Source organism: Tupaia chinensis, unplaced genomic scaffold (assembly GCF_000334495.1).
Source record: "Tupaia chinensis unplaced genomic scaffold, TupChi_1.0 Scaffold000493_1, whole genome shotgun sequence".
NCBI lineage: Eukaryota > Metazoa > Chordata > Mammalia > Scandentia > Tupaiidae > Tupaia > Tupaia belangeri.
The window spans coordinates 610,526-618,331 of NW_006160005.1; the positions used below are offsets into that span (position 1 = coordinate 610,526).

The following is a 7,806-nucleotide window of genomic DNA, read 5'->3' on the forward strand; positions in this document are numbered from 1 at the left end:
ACTTAATAGCGACTGACCGAATGGATGGCTGAAGATCATCTTTGTCAATGGTTTTTGGCCATATATGCTATTGTTTTTTCAAATTAGATACCAGAAGTGCCTAGTCAAAGGATGTAAGCAATTAAAATGTCAATAGATGCTATGAAATTGACCTGCAGTTTGGTCAATTTATGCCTCCACACGTAACATACAAGAGAATCCACTTCCTCATACTCTTGTCAACGCATGCTATTAACAACTTTTTATCTGATTTATGGGTAAAAATATTGTATCATATTGCTGTTCAATTTGCATTTCTTTGATTACTACCGCTATTATTATGTTTTATTTCTTGGACCTTTGGAAATCTTCCTCTGATAGTTATTTGTTCATATATTTTGTACTCTTTCTCCCCTTTCCATTCAATTGCTTGCATTTTTCTTACTGACTTGTAGGAAATTTTGAATTATTTTGGAAATATTTACTCCTAACTCATTGTTTTTGTCAATATTCAAGTTTATTAAACAAAATTTTAAGAAGTTTTCTAAAATGTTTAACTTTCATCAGCTTCAAGGTTTATGTTGCTTCCAAATTTTGCATATAACTGAACTTTCAAATCTGCTATCCCCTACTGGACTGACTCCACTATGGATTCTAAGGTGTCGGTTTCTTCTTGCAAATTTTTCTTTGCTTCTTCTAAAAGAAAAAGAGTTTCTTCTTGAGAATGGCCAATGAAAACGCCAATTTGATGAGGTATCAGTAAGCGGTCATCGTCTGCAAGTATGATGTCATCATAAACATCTTCTATATTTTACTGTTGTTTCTTCTCTTAGCTCTGTGATTCTACTTGCATTCTGTGCAAATTTGTTTATCTTTTGTTGATCTTTAAAAGCAACATTGACATTTCTGCAACAACACCTCCCCCCCACCCCGATTTGAGAAGGTCAACAGGAAAACCCAGGTAAAACGCCCAGCATAAAGGCTAACTGCAGTCAGCGGAACTTTGAACTTCCTGCACCCCAAGGGCAAGGCCTGGGCAGCCAGGTCCTCAGGTATCCCAGGGATATCCCAGAGGCCACCTGGATCCCTCCAAGGGCCTGAGCATCCCACCTCAGTTACCCGGGGGGCCTAAGACAATGCCCAGGGCTCTGGGTGACCTCAGGACCTCGGACCTCACTCTTGGGCTCCACAGCAAGCCTCAGAGTTATGCTCCCTGGACCTGGATCTGGCATCCTGCCCCTTGTGGCCCAGCACTGGTTGCTGCCTGAGCATCCAGCAGCCCTGACCTGTTGCTTTTAACTTAACTTTGTTTTTGGCATCTTATTAGTCTGCATTACCCGAGTTACACACACACACACATTCACACATACTTTTCTTTTTTTTGCTATAGGGCTCTTGCACTCACCAGAGAGGCAGAGAGACTGAAAGCACGAAATCTCCCTAAGGGGGGATGGCTACACTGCAATCCCTTCTCCTCCAGTCTCCTCTCAGGATTTTGGGCACACATGCACATGTACCAAGTTGAGTTTTAAGCCGCTGGGTCCAGGCCTCGAACTGTGTTCGATTACGTGGGATCTAGTGACATAACCATTACGCCGTCTGCTGGTCCCTCCCAAGTTATATTTTAATGAATCAAAGTTATTGTCTTTTCTCTATGTTTTTCCAATTTCAGTGAATAATGAGAAAGTTATCATACTCAACCATAAAGGGTATCTTTTCAGATGGATAGTCTTCTAATGCATGTTAAACATTTATTTAAGAAAGAAAAAAAGCTACTTTTCTTTTAATTATAAGAAAATAGGGCTTTCTCGATGTGTCAGAGAAGGGATTTCTCCCACGTGCTGAATGTAACAAAGCCCTTGAACTTCCTTGGCACTATCTTCATTTCAGTCTTGTATTCTTCACAAGTAGGCTCCCAGAGGATGGGGCTGATCTGGCCACATGACGTGAAATTCATCTTCAGGGCAGAGAGTTCAGAACAGAGAGAGATCAGGAGCCACAGGGTCTGTGGGAGGACCCCTTCCTTTCTGGGCAGAGGGTCTAACTCCCACCACCTTGTTATTCCCGTCCAGAGTCTGGAGTTTCTCAGTTATGTTCGCTTGGAGGACTGAAAGTGAAACGTGGGTTAGATCTTAAACTTGAAGTCTGTTGCATTTTTTTAAGTCAGAGTTGGGGTTCCCTGGTCTAACCTTATAAACCTGTGAGATGAATCTCTTATTTCATTCTCAATGATGCCAACCCAATCTAAGTCATCCCGATCTCAATTAGTGCTCAGTGCTTATTGATCTACAACACCTTTCTCCTCTTTTTCCTTCTCTTCCTCTTCCTGCTCCTCCACCTCCTTTTCTTCCTCCTTAGGTTCCTTTTTATATTATTATTATTTCTGGATAATCAGTAGCCTTTTTGAGAAAGCTTAACTACTGAGGTGAGTGGCTTTCAACCAGGGGATGATGCACATCAAAAACACTTGGGCAGCCTGAGAAAAAAGAGTCATGCTCAACTGTGGTGGTACAGTGGTAAGGCACCCCTGTGCAAGGCTTGATCAATGTGGAAGATCACAGGTTTGGTTCCTGGGCTTTCTTGTACGGGCTGGGTGTGCGCCTACGATCCTGGGTGGCTCGAAAGGCTGGGGGTGGGGCAGAATTATGGCGTAACAAGACCCTGTTGAGAGTGCCTGTCTCCTTTTCTCTCAAGAAATAAATAGGGAACCAGCAGTTAGCGTAATGGCTATGTCGCTGGACTCCCACGTAGTCGACCGTGGTTCGCGTCCCGGACCCGGTGGCTTAAAACTCAGCCGGGCGCGTGTGCGTGCGTGCCCAAGATCCCGAAAGGAGAATGGAGGAGAAGGGATTGCGGTGTGACCATCCCCCCTGGGGGGGCGATTTCTCGCTTTCTGTCTCTATGTCTCTGTCTGGTGAGCGCACGTGCCCTATAGCAAAAAACCTCTCAAAAAAATAAAAATAAATAAAAATAAAAAAATAAACTCGGAAAAAAAAATCCAGTCCTGAGCTGTACCCTAGATTTGCAGAATCAGAGTCTCCAGGCAAAGAGCCAGGGATTCGGAAATGTTTCAGATCTTCCCAGGTGACACCAGCGTTCAGTCAGAGTGGAGAATACCTACCCCAGGTTTTGAATTTTAACGCACGACCTTATCTGTAGAGAGCAGTTAAACGACCCCATGAGGATACAGTCAGGCGATGTGACTAATTCTATAGGACAAATGACCCAGTTTCTTCCGCAAATAAATGCCATGGAGCAGTGGAAAACGCTGGAAATGAAAAGATTTGAGACATGTCAACCAAAGGCACTGTATGAACCTTGTTTGGATCTCAATTCGGACAGACTGCAAATAGGCATTTTTGAGAGAATTAGGGAAACCTGAGCACAGATCATTTGATATGAAGGAATTATTTTTGTTGGATGTGATATTGGCATGATGGCTGTGTTAAAAAACAAAGTCCTTATCTGTTAAAAGAAAAATATTGAACTATTTATGCAAGAAATAACAGCTCTAAAAAACGTTTTATGAAAGCGTGCGTGCCCACGTGTGAGAGAGAGGAGGGGAGAAAAAGAGGAAGGTAGAGAGAAGCACCGTCGACAGACTCTTGTCACAATGCCATCTCCTTTCCCCAGCTCCCCCGGCTCCTCAGGACTGTAAGTGCCTGTGTGCACCTGGTGTGTTTTTTTAATGCCAACCTGGGACCTAACAGTAGTGGCCATATGGCTTCCAGCAATGGGTTGCCATGCCACAGTGGCTAGGCCTATATCTGAATTTGCTTTTAAATATTTCAGAAAACGAAACAGAACATGTGGAAAGAAGAGATGAAAAACACGTCAGAGTATTGATAACTGTTGAAACTGAGTGCTAAGTCTAAGGGTGCTCTTTGTACTATTTTCTTCACTTTTGTTTATGTTTGAAAATTTCAATGATAAAAATATACTTTAAAGAATTATTTATTTAATTGTATTTATTATTATTATTTTAATTTGCTATAGGGTATGTATGATCACCAGAGAGAGCTAGAGAAAGAAAGAGAGAGGGAAAATGCGAAAGCAAGCCACCAGGTCCGGAACTTGAACTGCGGTTGGCTATGTGGGAGGCCAGAGCCCCCCCAACCATCACACCATCTGCTGGCCCCAATAATAAAAATACTTTAAGGGCCAGGTGGTGGCATAATGGCTGAAGTGTCTGGGTTGCATACGGCTGACTGAGCAGGTCGAGTCCTGGACTGGTAGCTTGGAAGACATGCTGGGCATGTGTGCATGCCAAAAACCCTAAGAGGAGAATGGAGAAGAAAGGATTGCAGCATGGCCATCCCCCTGGGGGGTGCTTTCTCACTTTCTCTTTCTCTCTTTCTGTCTCTCTGGCAAGCACACACACCAGATCTAAATAAATGAATAAATAAATAATGAGCTAAATAAATAAAGACTTTAAAAGAATGATTACTACCTATAAGGATTTAGAGACCTGGTTTCTCCCAAGTCTGGCTTTCCTGACCCTAACCTCACCTGGGCGTTATGGGCATTTCTCTTGGGTAGGTTCTTATTTCCTTTAGGATATACCTGACTGGATCAAGACGCTTTATACAGTACAGTGAAACTGGGTGTCAGTCCTAGAGCAGGGTCACCAACCTTCAAAGCTAGCCTGGATCGCCCCTGCATCAACTCCATCAGTGGCTCCAGAGAAGCGTGCTGGATTGGAATGGCAGGGAGGTGGATTCCAAAGGCAGTTGGAGCTGAGCCACAAAGACCTCTGACGGGAGAAGGGGGTAGTCATTGCAACAAGCTGTGAAATCAAAAGACAAGGTTTTCTCTCACTGAAATCATCAGGGAGAAGAGCTGGATTTGTGTTGAGTCTGGCCCATAGGGGGCCAGACAGTGATGTGCTGATAATGTACCTGGGCCCACAACATGGGAAGGTCCTGGGTTCACGTACTGAATTCTCCTTGAGCGAGCTGCAGATTGGCTGAGGCTGGGGTGGATCTCGGTATGATGACTGTTGGGGACGCCTGCCTGCCTTTCTCTCTCTTTTCCTCTCATGGAACAACCACCAAAAAGAGCCATAGGGGGCAGCAGGTGACATGGTGGTTAAGGCATTGGACTCTCACATGGCTGACTGTGGTTTGAGTCCCAGATCTGGTGGCTTGGAAATCACGCTGGGCCCATGTGCACGCATGCCCAAAATCCCAAGAGGAGAATGTAGGAGAAGGAATTGCAGCTTGGCCATCCCCACCCCGGAGGGGTGATTTTTCATTTTCCCTCTTTCTGTCTTTCTCTCTGGAAAGTGCTCATGCCCCGTGGCAAAAACCTTTAAAAACAATGAACACATGCGGACAAAAACATTTCTCTGAGCATTTACCTGGCCTCTTGGCTTTTCTTTCTTTTTTCTTTTTCTCTTTTTTTTTAAGTTTTGTGTGCACTTGCCAGGGAGTGACAGGAGGAGTCTGGAGAGTGGCCATGCCACACTTCCTTCTCTTCCAGTCTCCTTTCAAGGTTTCGGGCATGTCTGCATGTGTGTCCCGTGTGATTTTCAAGCTGTGCGGTCAACCATATGGGATCCAGCACTTTAACCTCTATACCACCTGCTGGCCCACTTCTTGGCTTTTCTAGTTCTCAGCAATTCCTGTTCCCATACCCCAGCTTTCTGATTCAGGCTGTTTCTACCTTTAATTCCCTCAAGACTCTAACTTCATCTACGACCCTCTTCCAAGCTTGAATTCTCCTTCATTCTGATTTTGCTCAAAAGGTCATGGTGGGGGGCAGCAGTTAGCATAATGGCTATGTCGCTGGACTCCCTTGTAATTAACCACAGTTCGAGGCCCGGACCTGGTGGCTTAAACTCACACTGGGCGTGTGTGTGTGTGTGCATGCCCAAGACCCCAAGAGGAGAATGGAGGGGAAGGGATTGTGGTGTGGCCATCCCTCCTGTGGGGTGATTTCTCGCTTTCTGTCTCTCTGTCTCTCTCTGTCTGTCTGGTGAGTGCACGCAGCCTATAGCAAAAACCTCTCAAAAAAAAAAAAAAAAGGTCATGGGAAGTGAAGGGGCAGGAGGAAGGGAGACCTGAACCCACGAGCTGCCTGTTTCCAGGTTGGAGTCTGGCCTCCTGAGCAGACATCCTGCTTGGTTATTTTCCCTTCCTGCTAGGCAGAGAGTGGCTGCTGTTCTCACTCTGCAGCTGAAGTCATCTTTGCACCAACCACTATGTTGTGCTCTTATTAAATGAAGGCACAAATGTGGAACCCCATACTTGGGCAGTCCACAGTGAAAGCAGGGAAACACCACACTCCTCTCATGCCACCATCAAGAAGAGTGCTGAGGGCATTTCTACCCCCTGCCCCCACAGGTGCATGCCTTGCTGGAGAGAGACAGAGGGAGACAGTGAAAAGGAAAGCAAGAAATCACCCACTGAGGTGGGCAGGGCGGGGGGGGCGTGCTGCAATCTCTTCTCCTCCTGGGATTTTGGGCAGGCACGCACACACACACACACACACACACACCCCTAGTGTGATTTTCAGATTTTCAAGCTACCAGGTTAGGACTTAAACCATAGTCATCTATGTGGGAGTCCAGTGTCTTAACCACCGCACCACCTGCTGGTCCCGGGAACATTTCTCTGCCAGTTGTGACGTTTCCCCCACCTCCCCGCGTTGTCCTTCCTTGGTTGGCCTTGACATTCCTGGAGAAGACAGACGGCAATAAGTTCCTTCACTGTGGACTAGTGTGTACCGCAGTTGACTCATTCATGCATGCAACTCTGGAATCCAGGTTTAGCTTCCCTGCATGGCAGTTCCTGGCCAAGTGATTTAGCTTCTCTACACCTCAGTTCTCCCCTCTTTACAGTGAGTGGGCTAATAGGAGGGGTCTTCAAAACGTCGATGGAAAAGTGTACTATGAAACAAACTACGTACAGCTTTCACAATTCTTTGAACTCAGAGAAATTCACTCTTCTATTCCATTTCCCATGGAGGTTTTGAAGTCCCCTGGTAGGACCATGTGAAATAACATGTCTTTAGGGCCCAGCATGGTGAGGGTGCAGAGCAGTCGTTCATTTACTATCATGTATATAGTCTTATCGATCTTCATAACATTTCTCTACATCCTGCTTTTGTGGTTGAAGAAACGGGTTTTTAAGAAATTAGGAATGGGAACCAGTAGGCGGCATGGTGGTTAAGGCACTGGACACTCCCACGTGGCTGACCACAGTTCGAGTCCCATGTCTGGTGGCTTGCTTTCTCTCTCTTTCTCTCTCTCTTGTCAAATTAAAATAAATGAATGAATAAATAAAATTGAATAAATAATTCTTTAAAAAAATAAATCAGGAGTATGGAACCAGCAGTTGGTGTAATGGCTATATCGCTGGACTCACATGTAGTCGACTGCAGTTCGAGTCCTTGCTTTTAACTCATGCCAGGAGCATGTGCGTGTGTGCCCAAGATCCCGAGAGAAGAATGGAGGAGAAGGAACTGCGGCGTGGCCATCCTCCCTGGGGGGTGATTTCTCACTTTCTGTCTCGCTGTCTTTCTGGTGAGCGCACATGCCCTATAGCAAAAACCTCTCAAAAAAAAAAAAAAAAAAAAAAGAAAGAAAGAAAGAAAAGAAAAGAAATTAGGAGTATGAGTAGGTGGTCCTTGATAATTTAGGACAGAGCCAGGTGGGACCCAGAATTCCAACAATGAACCAGGGCTCATTCTCATCCACAACAAAATCTTAGCCCTCTGGCCAGCAGTTTGCTTGGGGGCCTGAGGCTGCCTCAGGTTGGGGAATCAGAAGCTGGTGGGCTCAGATCCAATATCCCAGAAGGAGTCAGCCTGCACACACATCAGAAT

At 45.3% G+C, this 7,806-nt stretch overlaps 1 pseudogene; it reads right to left on the reverse strand.

The window, feature by feature from the left end:
- Positions 1-532: 532 nt before the first annotated feature.
- Positions 533-1,936, reverse strand: LOC102483818 (prefoldin subunit 4 pseudogene; annotated as a pseudogene).
- Positions 1,937-7,806: the final 5,870 nt, after the last annotated feature.